This window comes from Balaenoptera borealis (assembly GCF_965194805.1).
Source record: "Balaenoptera borealis genome assembly, chromosome: 3".
NCBI lineage: Eukaryota > Metazoa > Chordata > Mammalia > Artiodactyla > Balaenopteridae > Balaenoptera > Balaenoptera borealis.
Genome location: NC_138866.1, coordinates 51,528,301 through 51,547,324, shown reverse-complemented (window position 1 = coordinate 51,547,324; position 19,024 = coordinate 51,528,301).

Genomic DNA, 19,024 nt, shown 5'->3' with positions numbered 1-19,024 from the left:
ACATATCTATAGTCAGATCAATTTTATTAATGTGTATTCATGTCTTCCATACATTAATTTTTTGTCATTTTGATCTTTTAATTTCTGAGGGACATATGTTAAATTCTTCTACTATGATGTTTATAGGGGATCTGGATCTTCTCCTATGCCCTTTACTATACTCCTTATAGGAGAATTCTTACTCTATTCTTATTTTTGGAGAATTCTCATTCTCCAAATAGGTATTATTTGACAAATATATATTATGACAAATGTTTAGAAACAATTTAGGTATTCTCATTACTTCCTGGTATTGTGATATTTCATCAAAGAATGTATTTGTTTTTTAACATTTCTTATAAGTTAGGAGGGTTCTTCTAATTTGAGGATGTGTCTTGTTCAGTTTTAGACACTTTCCCTCTATTGTTTCCTTGAGTTTTAACCTATCTTCATTTCCTATTCTATCTTTCTGAAAGCTCTATTTACTAGATATTGTCATTTCTGAAACAGTTTCCCAGGTTCTTAACTTTTCTCCCATGCTTTCTATTTTATTTTCTCCAATTGTTGACTCTTGGGAAGAATTTTTCCTTTTGACATTACTGTTAATTTTCTTTTCATCTGTGCCAATTGTGCTACTGAGCTATCTGTACTGCTGCTATTGCTGTTGCTACTTAATTAGAGCAAATGTGAATCATGAGACAGATCTGATGAAGGCACTGGAAGCAGTCATGAGAGCTCTATAATCCAACCCAGGAGAAGGACAAAGGAGAATTCTCCAGGATGATCGGAGAAAAATTTCCTAGGATGATAGCTCTACAATAGACCTGAAAGAAAGTAATTCCGACAGAAGGAAACTGAGATTCCCAAAGGGAATGTTTCCAAGGGTGGGGGTGGGAGAGGGGAAGGAGATCCACTATCATAAGATGAATTGTGACACCTCCCTCTCCAAAAAAAATTATGTTTAAGTCCTAACCCCCAGGACCTCAGAATGTTACCTTATTTGGAAAGAGAGTTGTTGCAGATATAATTGGTAGGATAAGGTCATACCAAAGTAGGATGGGCTCTTACTCCAATATTACTGGTATTATTATAAGAAGAGGAGTAGAGACACAGAGACAGGCACATGGCAGAGGGTGGGGTGGGGGCAGGGCAGTGAACACATGCGACAAAGGAGGTAGAGACTGAAGTGCTACAACAAGCCAAGAAACCAAAGATTGCTGGCCGACCACCAAAAGCAGGTAGAGGTGAGGAAGATTCTCCCCTACAGGTTTCAGAGGGAGCATGGCCCTGCTGACACCCTGATTTCTGACTTCCAGACTACAGAACAATGAGACAATAAATTTCTCCTGTTTTAAGCCACTTGGTTTGTGGCAATTTGTTATGGCAGCTCTAGGAAATTAGTACATCCATCAATTACGTGATTGGAATAGACCATAGAAGAATTATACTAAGGAACTATTAGAAAATATGTGAAAAGTCAACAGTGAGTACAAAGAAAATTGAATAAATTATAAAATAAAGTAATTATTAGCTAAACCAACAAAAAATGTAATAAAAAATCATAATCACAGCACACTAAAATGTTTAGCTATGAATAATATTTGAATGGGCATAATAACATAAGCATTCAATATTGAATTAATAGAAAATTAATATAATCACAGTAAGATAATGGGAAAATAAAAGCAGAAAGAATAGCACTGCCAAAGGTCTAAATCTCATCTAACATAACAGGAAGTCAATATTTTTTTCTAAAATTGATAAATCAAAAGATAATAGTATATGCATGTTATTCATATATGAAAGTAGAAAAATAACAAAAAATTTGTGAGTCAGTGTTCCAGATGATGTGGGGGAAAAGGTGGAAAGAAGTCACAAGGGGACATCCATTTTTTGTCTTTTATTTCTATCGTTCATAAAACTATTTTACATGTTACTTTGATAAAAATAAAACCAAACATATAAAAATTTACAGCATATTTAATGGAAAATAAACATTTAGAGATTAAAAAGAACTCTTAGAAATTAAAAATACGATAATACTCATAACAGAACTTAAGTGATAAAACCTTGAAAATCTCCCAAAAGATAGAACAGATTTTTGAAAATTTTAAGATAAATAATAAGAAACATATGTGATTGCATCAAGAAGTTCATCACATAAATTCCAGAACAAACAAAATAGATAAAAGGTAAGAGAATAAAAGTCTAAACATATCACAGATGTCAAAACATATAAGACCCATCTTGAACCGTTTTTCTTTTCACACCCATCTCCTGGAAGCCTCTACCCTCCCCCACACAAGCCTATAAGCCAACCTCATTGTTTTGTTTATTTAATTTCTGAAGGTCTTCATGCTCTTTCACATCTGGACCTTCTCCTATGCCCTTTTCTATGCCTGAAAATTAAACTCTCATTACCTTAGGTCTCAGTTTCAATGCTTACCTCTGGAGAATTAGGATCTTCCTACTTTTCTACTTTTCTAAGGGTATTCTCTATCTTTATATTGTGTACATTTCAGTGTCTCAGTAGGCTAGGGCTTTTTATAGGAACACTGAGAAACCTAGGAAAGCTTTATTTCTCCATATGTTTGGAGCTCAGCTTTACCATTTGTGTGGACATTGGATAAGTCCTCTCTATGCCTCAATTACTTCCTATAAAAAAAAAGAGAATGATTATAAAAATACCTGTCAGATATGGATTAAATATAAATTGGTAAACATAGTTTATCACCTATGCCATGACAAATTTGACAGTGTATGTAGGTACTATTATTATGCTAGAGCAACACATAAAACCCAGGGGTGCACCTGGAACACTAGACATATGATTGTACTGATTTAAATAAGATACCTTATTACAATTTTTGTTATACAGTAATCACTCAATGATTTTTAACTTATATGGCTTACTTGCTTGCTTTTTTTATTATTAGTATTTTGTTACATTGGCTGCTTATCTTAGGTCATTTTATCTGTTCAAGTAAAATATTTTTAAGCTCTGTATCTACATGTTTGTTTTTGTTTGTTCATTTCTTTTTTAAAATTTGCTTGTTTGTTTTTTATAGTCCATAGAAGAGTGTCTTTTTCTGACTTATTTCACTTAGCACACTACTCTCAAGGTCCTTCCATGTTGTTGCAAATGGGAAGATTTCATCTTTTTATGGCTGAGTAGTATTCCATTGTATGTATATGTGTCTGTGTGTGTGTCTGTGTGTGTGTATATATATATATATATATATATATATATATACACACATACATATATATATATATGTATATATATATGCCACATCATCTGTTGATGGACACTTAGGTTGTTTCCATATCTTGGCTATTGTAAATAATGTGATAAACATAGGAGTGCGTATATCTTTTTGAATTAGTGTTTTTATATTCTTTGGATAAATACCTAGAAGTGAGATAGTTGGATCACATGGTAGTTCTATTCTTGATTTTTGGAAGAATCTCCACTGTTTTCCATAGTGAATTCACCAATTTACATTCCCACCAACAGTATATGAAGATTCCCTTTTCTCCACATCCTCACCAACACTTGTTATCTCCTGCCTTTTGGATAATAGCCATTCTAACAGGTGTGAGGTGTTATCTCATTGTGGTTTTGATTTACATTTCCCCAACAATTAGTGATATTGAACATCTTTTCATGCACCTGTTGACTATCTGTACGTCGTCTTTTTGGAAAAATGTCTATTCAGCTCCTCTGCCCAATTTTTATTGGGCTGTTTGTTTTGTTGTTGTTGAATTGTATGTGTTTTTTTAAAAACATATTTTGAATAAAAATCTCTTAGTAGGTATATCATTTGCAAATATCTTCTCCCATTCTGTAGGTTGTCTTTTAGTTTTGTTGATGTTTTCCTTTGCGTTTATCCCAATGACAAGTTTATTCTCATTCTTTGAATTTCTGTTTAAAATTCACTTCCATGGAGAAGCCTCAAACAACCACATATTCCTATCATTCTCAGTTATGGCCCAATATTTACTTCTTTCCATCAGCTCATCACAGTCTATATCTATGCTAATATTAATATTTATGAACATACAAAATGTCTCAAATATTTTTTTATTTTAAAGTTTATTTCCACCATTTATCGATGTGCAATAAATATAGTTCAAACATTAAACATATAAAATTCAATGCAGTGTTTTCCCCCCAAAACACTTGGTCCTCTAAAAATATATGATACATTATCGTTAGCCCTAAAATATAATGTTCTTTTTCTGTAGAATTGGCTAGTTTTTGCCTTTCTAATAATGTAAATTATGTAACTGGTTTTGGCTTCCGTTTTATATTAGCTAACAGAATTCAGAGCAGAAAATATGTTCATATATCTAGATTATGTATTCATGTAATTATTTTATCTTGCTACTTTAAAACATCTCTATGTAATCAAATAAGATCTAGTGGGATGATAACATATCATTTTAATCTATATTGGCTTGCTAAAATATATTTTGTATTTCAGTGTAATATAATATAGTACATATATCTTCACTTTTGCAAATGAAAAGGAGATCTTTCCATATGGTTTTCTGTGACTTTTATTTACGTAGTCTTTATCATTAGGAATGCTTTATGAAATGAAAGTCATATGTAAATGAGCTCTTATCTCTCCTCTAAAAGCACTTAGAGTAATTTTAATTGCTTATTTCCTTTGTATGTGTTTTCAACCCAGATTGTAAAATTTGAGGGAAGAGGTTATATTGGTTTTGACAAGTATTGTGTCCTCAATTTATATTACCTGGTACTTACTAGATGATCAATGTTTATTAAATGAAAGAACAAATGGTAAGACTTTCACCTTAAAACAATTATTGGGACAAATATAAAACCAGTAATGTCTGTTGTTACACATATACCTTTAATACTACAACTTGTTAAACTGCTGTTAAGATTTGAAATTTTGAACAATCCTCACTTTCACAAAATCTCATATTGCTGATTAGCTGAGGTAATGACAAATGAAACAATAGTGCTTGATTCCACAGACTCACCTCACTAAGATTTAGAATAAAATGTCTTATTTGGTTTATCTAAGGTCACTGCATTATTTTATAAATTGTAGACACAGAAATAATCTATTCCATAATATGAAATCTAACTTTCCTTTGAGCAAACTTCTTTTGGATTATAGACCACATGACAAGATATAATACATACTTAGAAGGCTTATTCTGCTTATGACACCTAATGACAAAACAAATGGTTGTTCATAATTTTCCACTCTGGTTCGAAAGAAGCCCTGTAATGAATTAGTCATTAGGGACTGTTGATGGTCATATTATCACCAGTGCAAAATAAGTAAAGAGAGTCATTAATTTAGTAAAGAGAGTCTCAAACAGCTAGTAAAGTCTGGAATCAGGTATTCATATGGAAGTGCCATGATCATATAAAAAAAATCTCCAAAGGCAATGGGAAAGGAAAAGAGTGATAGTCAGAAGCCAAGATGTGCATCAGACTTCAGAATGTATATAGGCTAGTTTATAAGATTTCCACTTTCTGCTCAGTACTTCTGTATTTACCATTGGGTTGGGTACATACAGTAACTTTGACCTCAGTTTTATTTTCTGGGAAAAAATAACTTAAAAAGAAACAAATAAAATCTATGGATAAAACTGACTAACATTTTAACTGGGCAGTAATGTGGTACATGGTAGAAACAAACTCTAAGGACACATGCATAATAGTCTCTTTTTATCAAAATATAAAGATAAATTAAGGTGTAAAATCTTTCATTTTTATGTAAGAGATAAAAAGAGATAAAAACATCTTGCCCTTAAAATGCATACTATTATTTTTTTATGTGTTAATTTGCTCTAAATACACTTTCCCAGAGATACTTTAATATTATATTATTTTGATAAATGTGTACTATTTGCCTCATTGTTGTTAATGCTTTTAGATGCTCAGTGAAGAAAATTGGGAATGTATTTAAACATGTATATAACCAAGTAAAAAACATCCATAAAGTCTATCACTAAAGAGCTACTTAATATGTGGACATATTTTATTTAATTAAAAAGAGTACAAATTCTAGTTTCAGTTCTGACATGTAAAAAGCTTGGAAGTCTTCATTTCCACCCTTAAAACAAGAAAAACCTGGACAACTGAAAAGCAATATTTTTTTGGACCCATAAGAGAACTTAGTTTGCAGGTAAGACTGCCACTGCAGAATCTGGAAAGACAGGCATATCCAGAAAATCACCATCAGGATCTGCTTACCTGGAACATATGCCATTGGTACCATAAACTTTTATTAGCACTTAAATGTAATTTTAATGATGTGCTGGAGACTGAATGTAGACTATAATGGGAGTGAGAAACTCCCATGGACTTCAGTTTTGTGGTGGCCCCTACAGTCTCATTAGTTTTCTTTCAAAGAACCTCACCAAATTCTCATGGTGAAGGTTCAAGAAAGATCTCAGAGATAGAAAGAGATATCATTGTTAAATATCCTGGAGACTTCTCCTTAACGAAAGACTACTGTCCAGAAGAAAAGACTTTGCTAGAGCCTTATCTCAGCAGGAGGAAGAGAATGACTCCCACTTCAGTCTCATCTAGACTTTTTGTCTTACCTAACAGGTGGCAGGGGGAACATAGTCAAGAGATATCAGGGCTTCAAGGAAATAGATTGGGAATGCTGCAGTCACAGAAGGAAGTAGAGAACAAAGGGGAGAAAGCTACACCACTGGAGAAACATTTTTGAATATCAAAATATGGGCTCCAATGGAAAGATTATACAATATGCAAGAAGAAATGGGTAATGTGAGCAGAGAGAGAGGAACTCTAAAAAATAATAAAAATGAAATGCTAGGAATCAGAAACACTGCAAGAGAAATGAAACATGTCTTATGGGTTTATCAGTAAACTCAACATAGATTAGAAAAGAATTTGTGAGCTTAAAGACAGGTCAATAGAAAATTTTCAAACTGAAACATAAAGAGAAAAAAGAATGAAAAAAAGAGAATACCAAAGAATTATAGGACAATTTCAAAATATGTAACAGGCACATAATCAGATTACCAGAAAGACAATAGAAAATGAAGCAGAAGAAATACTCAAAGTAATAATGGCATAAAACTTTCTGAAAGTAATGAAAGACATAAAACCACAGATCTAGGAAGGTCATAGTAGACCAAGTGGGTTAAATACCTAAAAATCCACACCTAGGCATATCATATTCCAACAGATAATTCTTGGAAGAAGCCAGAAAGGTGAGTGGTAGGGAATATTACCAATAAAAGAACAAGAAAAAGACTTAGAGCAGATTTCTCATGAGAAACAATGCAAGAAAGAAGAGAATGGAGTAACATATTTAAAATTATTTTTTAAACAGCAATCTAGAATTCTATACTTAGTGAAATTATTTTCAAGTGTTAAAGACAAATATATATTTTCTCAGATAAACAAAAACTGAAGGAAGTCGTTCCCAACAGACTTTCCCTGAAAGGAATGTTAAGTTATTTAGGCAGAAGGAAAATGATACAGTTCAGAAGTTTGGATTTAGAAAGAGGAGAAATACTTTGGACAAGGAATAAATGAAAGTAAAATAAAATCTTTCCTTTCCCCCCTTTTTTTTTGATCTAAAAGATAACTGTTTAATATAATGATAGAATTTATTGTGTGATTATAACACATGGACAAGTGAAATGAATGTAAACAATGTTAGAGTTGATGGATGGGAGAAATTGTGAAAACTTTGTTATAAGGCACCTGTACAACACCTGAAGTGGTATAATGTTAATTGAAGGTGAACTTAGATTAGATTAAAATGTGTATTGTAAACTCTAAGGAAACCACTAATTATTTGTAAAAGAAAGTATAATTGATATGATCAGAGAGGAGATAAAATAGGATCATATAAAACACTCTATTAAAGCTAGAGAGGGCAGAAAAAGAGAGCGATAAAGAAAGAAAAAACAAATAGAGCAAATAGAAAACAGCTACAAAAATGGCACATATTAATCAAAATATATATCACCAAACACTTTAAATGTGAATGGTATAAATATACCAAATGAAAGACAGAGACTAATCAGAGTTAAAAAAAAAAAGACAAGGCCTCAATTGAATGTTATCTAAAAAAACGAATTTAAACATAAAACCAGAACTACGTTAAAAGTAAAAGGATAAAGATATACCATGCTAACACTAATCAAAAGAAAACTGAAGTAGCTATATTAATTTCAGACAAAGTAGACTTAAGAACAAGGAATATTATCAGAGATAAAGAGGGGTATTACATAAAGGGGTCAATTCTCAAAAAAGAAATAACAACCCTTAATGTACATAAATATAATAAGCACAACTCAAAATATATAAAGCAAAATTGATAGAACTGAAAGATGTAAACAAATCCACTATTATAGTTGGAGACTCCACTGCTTTTCTGTCAGTAATTGATAGATCAAGCAGGAAGAAAATTAGTAAGGATATAAATGGCATTAACAGAATTATCAATTAATGTGATCTAAATGATGTCTGTAAAATACTTCATTAAATAAGAGCATAATACAATAATATTAAGTTCCCTTGGAAGATTTACCATGACAGACCACATTCTGGGCCTTAACACCTTGACACGTTTAAAATAATAAAATTCATACAAAGTATGCTCATAGATCACAATAGAATTAGACTAGAAATCAATAGCAATAAGATAACTGGAAGATCCTCAAATATTTGAAAATTAATAATACACTTCTAAATAGCCCATGGGTCAAAGAAGATATTTCAAGGGAAATTTTTAAATATTTTGAAAATACAACTTATTAAAGTTGGTGGGATGCAGAGAAAGCAGTGTTTAGAGGGAAGTTTATAGTATTAAATGAATATATTACAAAGAGAAGGCTATAAAATAAACAACCTTACCATTCTTCTTAGGAAGCTAGAGGAAAAAAGAGAAATTTAAGCTTAAATCAAGCAGAAGTAGAATATAATAATTTGCACAGAAATCAACGAAGAAATGAGAGAATATCAACAAAACCACTAACTAGTGTTTTAAAAGATCAGTAAAACTGATAAAACTAAAAAATGAAGGGAGACAAAAATTTCCAATATCCTAAATGAAAGAGGGGTCATCACTACTAATCCTATGGAAATTAAGAGGATAATAAAGGAATAGTAGGAACACCTCTATGCCCACAAATTTGATAACGCACAATTTGACATAGGAGAAGCAGATAACATAAATATCCCTGTGTCTATTAAAGAAATTGAATCAATAATTAACAACTTTCCAAAAAGGAATGTTTCAGGTCCAGATGCTTTCAGCTGTGTATCCTACCAAACATTTAACAAAAGAAATATATCAATTCTCCACAATCTCTTCCAGAAAATAGAAGCTGAAGGACAATTTCCTAACTTATTCTACGAGAGTAGCTTACAATATCAAAAGCAGATAAAGACATTACCAGAAAGGAAAACTATATACCAATATCTCTCATGACCATAGATGTAACATTCCTCAACAAAATATTACTAAATTGAATCCAACATCATATTAAAAAGAATTATACACCATGAATAAGGTTTACATATGTAAGGCTGGAAGTTCAGCATTTGAAAATCAATTAATGTAATTTACCATGTACAGAAGCCAAAGAAGAATATCATATTATTATATCAAGTGACAATGAAAACTAATTTGATAAAATCTAACACCGTTTCATGATAAAAAGCAAAACAATACCTCAGCAAACTAGAAAAAAGAAAAACTTTCTCATCTTGATAATGAACATGTAAAAAAAATTATAGATGATATCATATTTAATGGTGAGAGGCTGGATGTTTTCCCCCAAAGATCAAGAACAAGGTCAGCATTTTCTCTCTGACCACTCCTGTTAAACATCTTATTGAAAGTAATAGCTAGTGTGCAAAGATAAGAAAAAAAAAATGTGCAGATTGGAAAGGAAGAAATGGAACTCTTTATTCATTGTCTATCTAGAAATATCAAAGTATGCACCAAAAACTCCTGGAGCTAATAAGTATAACAAGCCTGAAGGATACAAAGATAATATATAAAAGTCAATTGCTTTCTTGTATACCAGCATTGATAATTATAATTTGAAATGAAATTTTAAAAATACCACATAATAACACCAAAAAAATGAAATACTAAGGTGTAAATCTAACAAAATATGTACAGGACTTGAATATGGAAAACTACAGAATACTGACGAAAGAAATCAAAGATGATTCAAATAAATAATTCCAATGGATTGGAAGACAATGTTGTTAATATCAATTTTTCCCAATTTTATCTATAATCTCAATACAATTCCAATCAAAATCCCAGCAAGCTATGTTGTAGATAATAACACACTGATTTTAAAGTTTACATGGAAACAAAAAGACACAGTGCTGCAGAAAACAGGAGTCATACTACCTGATTCCAAGGCCAGTATAGAATGTTCAAGATACTGGCAAAAGAATTAATGCATAGATCAATGCACTAGAATAGAGAGCTCTGAAATAGACTTAAACAAATATATTCAACTGATTTTCAAAAAAGTGTAAAATCAATTCAAGAATACTGAAATTTCCTTGAAAATTAGAAAAAGGAAAATCTTTTCAACATACAGTATTGGAGCAAATGGACATCCATTTGTAAAAACTGAACCTAGACACAGATCTTACACCTTTCAAAAAAATTAACTTAAAATAGATTATAGACCTAAGTATAAAATCAAAACTATGAAACTTCTAGGAGATCTTGGGTTTGATTGATGAGGTTTTAGATACAATACCAAAAACATGGTTCATGAAAGAAAAAACTGATAAACTGGACTTTATTAAAATGATAAATTCCTGTGCTCTGATTATTTGCTTTCTTGTTGTAGACTTTTAAGAGTTCTTTATATATTTAGATACAGGTCCTTTATCAGATATGTATTTTGCAAGTATTTTCTCCAAGTCTTTGTTTTGTCTCTTCATTCTCTTCACAGTGTCATCATGAAATTAGGGATTTTTTTCTCTCTCCTTATTTTCCTTTTCATTGCTCTACACTCAAATTTAGAAAAGTGTTTGGCACATAGTAGAACTCAACATACTTACTATATATGTGAATGAATAATTTAGGAGTTAAACTAATATAGAGGCTTAGATCCACTATTGATATGGGGGGTTCAATTGGTCTCCACCCATTTCCTGTAGCTGCTATAGATTTTCCAAGCATCAGGCATATGTTTTAAGTCAGCATTTGGAGAGGCAGGTGACTTGATTGCTGAAGGCATAGGAATAGACTCATGCCATTTAAATATTACAATGCTTGTCCCTAGGGGATTTGTGAGAGCTAGGATAAATTTGGAGGCAAAGATAGGAGAGAATCGGTGTTAGGTGGTGCTGCATAGTAGGTCACAAAGGGTAAATGTTTAAACTCATTATATAACTGACAAATTGTTTACTTTGCATTTTAGACATTGAATGGCATGCTATCTTGTGGCATTATTGAAGAGACTTACCCAGATCTCAGTGTATGATTTAGAAGCTGCTATTTTCTGAAAATGATGTGGGAGTTCAGAAACAGGCTGACACAGATAAAGTTATATGCGAAGATTCGGGGGAAATGAGGGGGTGGCTGGACTGATAAATACAAAGATTTAGTCTACTTAAAACTCTATCTCAGAGGGAAGAGAGATATGGGAACATATGTATATGTATAACTGATTCAGTTTGTTATAAAGCAGAAACTAACACACCATTGTAAAGCAATTATACTCCAGTAAAGATGTTAAAAAAAAACAAAAACAAAAAAAAACTCTATCCCAACGCTGTGGACAGAATCCTGGGCAGAGCATCTTTACGTCCTTTACATTTGCACTTGATATATAATAGCTTATTACAAAAATACAGGTCTGAAAGAGTAAGGTTGCTAAGGTTAATCCAGAAGGGTTTAATTTGGGGAATTTATAATGCCTGTTAGAATAGTTTGCAGTGGTATTTTGGCTTTATAAATAAAGCATTCTACCATGAATGGGATGTAAGCTATACATGGAACTTACAACTCAGTATATCACTAGATCATTTAGGTAGTGGTTTAAAAGGTTTATTATCAGTGTGTAATTATTTTAGAGATTGCCTATATAGCTAAGTAATATAAGCCATATATATTCCTCCACAGTGGAAGCAAAAAAAAAAAAAAAAAAAAAGATCAAATTGGAATGCATGTGGGTCAGCTGCCATAAATATGTTAGCAAATATGTTAACTATAATCACATCTTATAGAATGCAGTTAAGGCTTAGGTTTGCATTTCAATATATATATATATCCCTGTATTCTTTATAGAGAAGATAGAGTAGTAGAAATACAAATGGATGATGCAGGGAGACCAGTCAGGAGGTTATTGCAATTGTCCAGGTGCTTATATGAAGTTGGAGTTAATAAGTGTGAATACAATTAGATGGCTTTGAGATAATCAAAAAGTAGAACTGATTAGACTTCGTACTGGTTACCTTAAGCATGGAGGGGAGAGGGGAAGGTGTTATGGATGTCAGCCTTCTGATTTAAGCAATTGAATCAATGGTGGTATCTTTCACTAAGAAAGGGAGCTGATAAGGACAGGGTTATGTGTATGTATAAGATTATAAATTCAGGTTTGAATTTGAGATTGAGATATTTGTGAGACATTTCATTAGAACTAGTAAATATGCAGATGGATATAAAGGTTTGCAATTCTAAAGTATTGTCTAGATTGAAGATACAAATTTGAAAGTCATCCTGTTTATAGGTACAAATTGGAGTCAGGTCAGGGCAGTCAATGTGATCTATAAAAAATGAATTAGAAAATGACCTAAGTTCTGTTACCTAGGACTGGGGTCAATATTTTTTTTCTGTGACTGGCCATCTATATAGTAAATATTTCAGGCTGTGCAGGGTCTATGATCTCTGTCAAAACTACACACTTTGCCATTGTTGTGCAAAACTGGCTATAGACAATACATAAATGAATGAGCGTGGCTGTGATTTGATAAAACTTTATTCACAAAATCAGGAAGCAAGCTGGATTGACTCATGGGCCATAGTGTGCAGACCTATGAACTAGGGTCCTGAATCTAAATATAATGTAAGTGAAAATGAATTGGCAAAGTAGAAAAAGAAATAGGGGGTAGAAAAAAAAAAATCAGTTGAGGTGTGTGTTGCAACCTCAATTCTAAAATAAAGAAAAACATTATGAATTTTTAAAAAAACCATTGGATTTAGCCACATGGTAGTCATTGATCACCTTGTTAAAATTTATTTTAATGGGGAGTGAAGAAATGCAATGGGTTGAATAAAGAATAGAAAAGGGAAAAATGGACACTATAAATACATATAAATCTTTTATAAAAATTAGATGTGAAGAGGAGGACAGAGATAACATATACCTGGAAAGGGAAGAGTTTTCTGAAAGTGGATGTAAAGTGGTTATAAAATGGACAAACACCTCATTTATATCAAGATTCTATATAGTCCCATGCTTGTACTCCCTACTTCAAGCTCCCAACTTCATTTTGCACTCACTAATTTAAACGAGAGGCTTTGGAACTTGGTGATCTAGCATCTGCAGGTTATAATATCAAGGTTCAATAAAACTCCTTTCCCAAGCCTTCATTAGGGAGTTAAGGCCATTTTATGAATACACTTCTTTAGAACGTGTGTGTGTGAGGAATTGTTTCAGTGAATTATACTCTACCAGTGACAGTGCTGTATAACAAAATAGAAGTAAATGAATTTAATGAAATCTAAAAATTCTATGGTATTTTTAGTAAATAAACGAGTTGTAAACTGGAGCCCCTTGAGATTCAGAAAACCCGTTGTAAACTGGTTTTCAGTAAACCAGTTGTAAACTGGAGCCCCTTGAGATTCAGAAATCTATTTAAACTTGTTTTGTAATCTTCAAGGATCTTAAGGTCACCTTGTAATTTCAGGAAAATTGTCTATAGTTAACATGCCTATGTTGTCCACTGTCACCGTGCTGCTCTCTCCTAGCCTGTGGAAATAAGCAGCTTCTTCACTGTTTTCCATAAAAGATTCCTTGAACCAATAATTTTATGATTGTAATAGCTCTCTGGAAATAATAACCTCCCACTATCTCCTTTTATTTTGCCTTAATATACTTCCTTTTTCTCTTCATAGATCCCTGACTCTGGCTTTAACAAACTTACTTTTCCAATGGTCTAGAGACAAAAGTGCTTTTTGAGAACTTTTCTAACAAATGTGGGTTTGTTCTCCCTAATAGAGAGGGTGTAAGAGTATAACAGTTTTGTAACTCATTACATTTGCGTGCATTCTGCTCTAGAAAGGATCCGGCACTGGATTTACCACAAGGGCTTCTCACAGCCAGATTTTGACTTTATTTAAAAGGAAGTCCAAATTTCTTCTTAAATTGATCTCTATCAATTAAAAATGGACTTTAAATAAAGGCTTAAATGCAAACCTGCAAAAGATTTTGGTGGTTAAATTTTTAGAATCACTGTTTTTCTTCCTTCTAATGTAAAACTCAGGATCTATAAGTGCTTATATGCCATCGCAGGCCAGGAGAGGGCAGCAGAAAGCTGGAATGTATGGGAAAAGTGAAGACTTGAAGGACCTGGGAAACCACCTAGAATTTGGGAGAAGACATGTTGAGGAAAGTGGATGAGAGTTTGTTAACTCCAACTAAGAAGCAGACCTGTTGGTCCATTCTACTAGGTACTTAAAAAGACCTTGTAAGGTTGGAGGAGTTGATTCGAAACCATATGTCAAAATAGAGAGCAAGTCAACTGGAAAACATTCCTGAGAAACACAGATTTTAAGCTATGCATAAGCCCCAAATAAAGAAGAGAGACACCAAATAAAGAACAGAGATAACAAATAAAGAAGGAAGATGATAACACTTATAATACTTTGTAACATCTCTTGAGAGAATGTGTTTATGGAGGTTGTCAGTACTGATATATTTTCCCAGTCGAAGCAATTCAGTTGAAGTTGGTGGTGTTTAAGTTGTCTTTTATTAGAAGGAAAAGATGTCCCCTCAACTCCGACTCACTGTAAACTTTCCACCAGTAATTAAATGTTTCAGATGTTCTTAGCAAAGGATAATGACCGGCCAAGTTTGCTTCAGCATCTTTTTTGTTATGACTTATACTGTCATATTTTTATTTTCATGTTTAATATTAGATGTATCCTATAGACACATTAGATACATATTACTTGTTATCCTATTATTTTATATAATACTTAATTTATTTAAACTAATAAAATGTAGTTTAACCTAGTGTATTGCCAAATACAAAAACACAACAGTAAATAGCTGTGTGCATTCAGAGATTTGAACTACCTGTAAATAAATATCTTTTCATTATAAACACGACATAGGGAAGTAGCCATCTCAGGCTATGGCTAGTATTTGTTATATAGTGATAACATATGGTCAAAAGATAACATCTACTTTTAGAAATGGTTTAAGAAGGAAAGAGCATTGTTTTTGACAAAGAAGACTTTTTTTTTTAATAGAGTAGCTGACAATAAACACTTAATTGGAAATATTTAAAATTGTTATAAATATTCTGCTATAAGGGTAATTAGGAAAAACACAAGCTAATTATATTATTTTTCTCAGAGAGCATTAATTGATTCAATTGATTCTTAGGTTGAAGGAAAGTTATTTAATGCAATATTATGTATGATCTCAGAAAAAAATAGTTTATAAGAAAAAAGTAAGTATGGAGTTGACATAGTATATAATGCAAATATAAGATAGTCTAGAGATATAAAAGACTATGCCATAAAAGTGAAACAGTCGAGATACTTCTATGAAAAGGCAAAAAAGGGGGGAATGCTTTGAAAGGAAAAAAGAGAAAGAAACTTTTATTTAATGAGGAAAATGGAGAATTTAGAAGAAAGTATGAAGGTATAAGTAAACTGTATGAAGTGAATAGTCAAAATACCTACCAAAACCATTCTACAATCCCAGGATACATATACAGAACCAAGGACTTGGCATAAGGAGAGATTACAAGAAAGAAAACTACAGACCAATATATCTGTTGAACATAGATATAAAAATCTTCAACAAAATATTAGCAAGTAAAATTCAATAATGTATAAAAAGAATTATACACCATGACCAAGTGGGATTTTCCTCAGGTATGTAAGGCTGGTTCAACATTCAAAAATCAATTAATATAACCCATCACATGATAATGTCAATAAATACAGAGAAAGCATTTGACAATATCCAATACCCATTCATGGTAGAGAAAAACCCTTCTTTTGACATTTCTTGCAAGGCAGGTCTACTGGCCACAGAGTCGCTCCATTTGTGTTTGTCTGAGAAAGTCTTTATTTCTCCTTCAGTTTTGAAGGATAATTTCTCGGGTACAGAATTCTAAACTGGTGGGTTTTTCTCTAAAAAGTATTTGTAAATAATAATTTAAACATATTACTCTACTTTCTTTTGCTTGCATGGTTTCTGAGGATAAGTCAGATGTAATTCTCATCCTTGCTCCTCTATAAGTATTTTTTTCCCCGTAGCTTCTTTCAGGACTTTTTATTTATCTTTGATTTTCTGTAATTTGAAAATGATATACCTAGGTATAGTTATTTGGTTTTTTGTTTTTTGCATTTATCCTGCTTGGTATTCTCTGATCTTTCTAGATCATTAGTTTTGGGAAAGTCTCAGTCATTATTCTTCTGTTTCTTCCTCTCTTTTTTCTTCTTCTGGTATTCTCGTTACACATATGTTACACCTTTTGTAGCTTTCCCACAGTTCTGGTATATTCTGTTATATTTGTTCAGTCTTTTTCTCTTTGCTTTTAAGTTTTGAAATTTTCTGTTGGTATATGTTTAAGCTCAGAGATTTTTTTCTCAGCATGTCCAGTCTACTAATGGGCCCATCAAAGGCATTCTTCATTTCTTTTACTTTTAAAAAAAATTGTGTAGCATTTGTTTTTAATTCTTTCTTAGGAGTTCCATCTCTCTATGTACATTACCCATCTTGCATGCTGTCTACTTTATCCATTAGAAGCCTTAGCATAATAGATATAGCTGTGTTAAATTTCCTGTCTGATAATTCCGTCATATCTGCCATGTCTGATACTGATGCTTGCTCTTTCTCTCTCTTCAAACTGTGTTTTTGCCTTTCGGTGTGCCTTGTAATTTTTTCCTTGATGACTGGATATGATGTTTGAGTAAAACAGACTGCTGTAAATAGGTTTTTAGCAATGTGGTGGTGAATGTAGTGTGTGGGGAGGGGAAGAATTCTATAGTCCTATGATTAGGTCTTCTAGTGAGCTTATGCCTCTGGACTGTGAACTTCACAAGTGTTTCTCAGTTTTGTTTTTCTCTTCCCTTAGGTGGGACAGGATGTTTAGGGTAGTGTGCAGTTAGGTGTTTCCCATCTCTCCCATGGAGGGCTAATGTGGACTGCAGTTGAGTATCTCCCTTCCCCCACATCATTTAGGAGCTGAGAATACCCCAGAATGATAGGCTCTGGTTGACTAGTTTCCCCCTGAGAGCAGCCCTTGTTCTGTAGAGCAGAGTGCTTTGACTTATTTCATAACCATTCCTTTTCCCCTCCCCATGCTGGAAGGAGAAGATTTTTTTCTAATATTTACCATGAGAACTTGTTCTAGCTCCTATAGGTAAAACTCAGAAAAGCATGGGAGCACTTCTATGACTGGGTCCCACAGAGTTTTTAACTTGTCCACACCTAGCCTTTGACAATTCATCAAATACAGTTTCAGTTTACCTACCCCAGCACTAGTTCCCACAGAGGTTTCTGCTTTGGTAAGTTGTTCTCTGTATCTGCCTATCTGTCTCTCCAATTCTGTGGGCAGTGGTTTTCCCTGTGACCTAATTTCTCTTAGGAATTTAAGAGGATTTGTTGATTTTTCAGTTTGTTGAGCTTTTTATGTGTTGTTAGGACAGAGTGGCAAATTTCAAGTTCCTTACATGTAGATTTGGAAACCAGAAGTCTCAGTATACTCTGCAGTGACTTACCCTACTTAGTGCTTCAGGCTGATGTAGAGGACTATATTTTTATAATCCTTGAATTTCAGCCTTCTAAGTCTTTATTCCTCCAGTCTCTCCCATATCTGTGCAAACTCAAATTCCTATAATAAAGCTCTTTGACTGTGGTAACTTTGGTTGGCCCTGTCTTACTGCTCAGGATCAATAACAGTGCCATGTCACACCATAGGAGAGTATTAGTCAAAAGGAAAAATCATTAGTACTGATCCTGCCTTTATTCAGAATTTTAATTGTTTTGTCATGGATTAAAAAAAATCAATTTGATTTCTTTAAATATTGCTTTAAAATAGTCTTTATTTCAATTACTGAGCATTTTGGTGACCTCTTTAATTTTGCTCCCGAGGAGAGTCCCTCCCTTGTCTCACCTTGGTCCCTGCCCTGGCATATGTATCATGTGAAGGTGTATCAGCGTTCACTACTTCTTGCTTACCTTGTACATCAGAATAAATGATATCAATGAAATGTATCAGAATGGTGTACAAAATTCCTTCAGAGTAAATTATGACAAAGCTAGACGTGAATTTATATAGCTCTGAGGAAACGTAATAATTATATATATTGATGCATATTGTTATCTTTGTCGGGCGAAAGCAAACTTATTCTGGTTGTCTTTACTAACAGATCATATTTGTGTGTGTGTGTGTGTGTGTGTGTGTGTGTGTGTGTGTGTGTTTGCTTGATTAATAGCTGCATACCAGGTATCAGGGCTAATTTGATTTGCTCCAGTAAAGAAATTGTACCTGGCAAAGGAACTCCAAATAGAGTCAAAACATGATTAACTTTATAGTAAGCCACTGTCATTCTGCAATATCCAACTGTCTTCTTCACAGTCAAACATGCAAGTTAAGTGGGGCTGTGGTAGGACTCACCCTCGCTTTCTCCTTTAAGTCTTGGATGGTGGCACACAACTTTGCCAATTTTCTAGGGGGTTACTTTTGGTTTGGGTTCACTACTTTTATAGGGGAAGCAGTTATAGTGACATTTCCACTGGCAAATTCTACCGTAAGAGCTCTTGTTCCATAAGCCAGGGA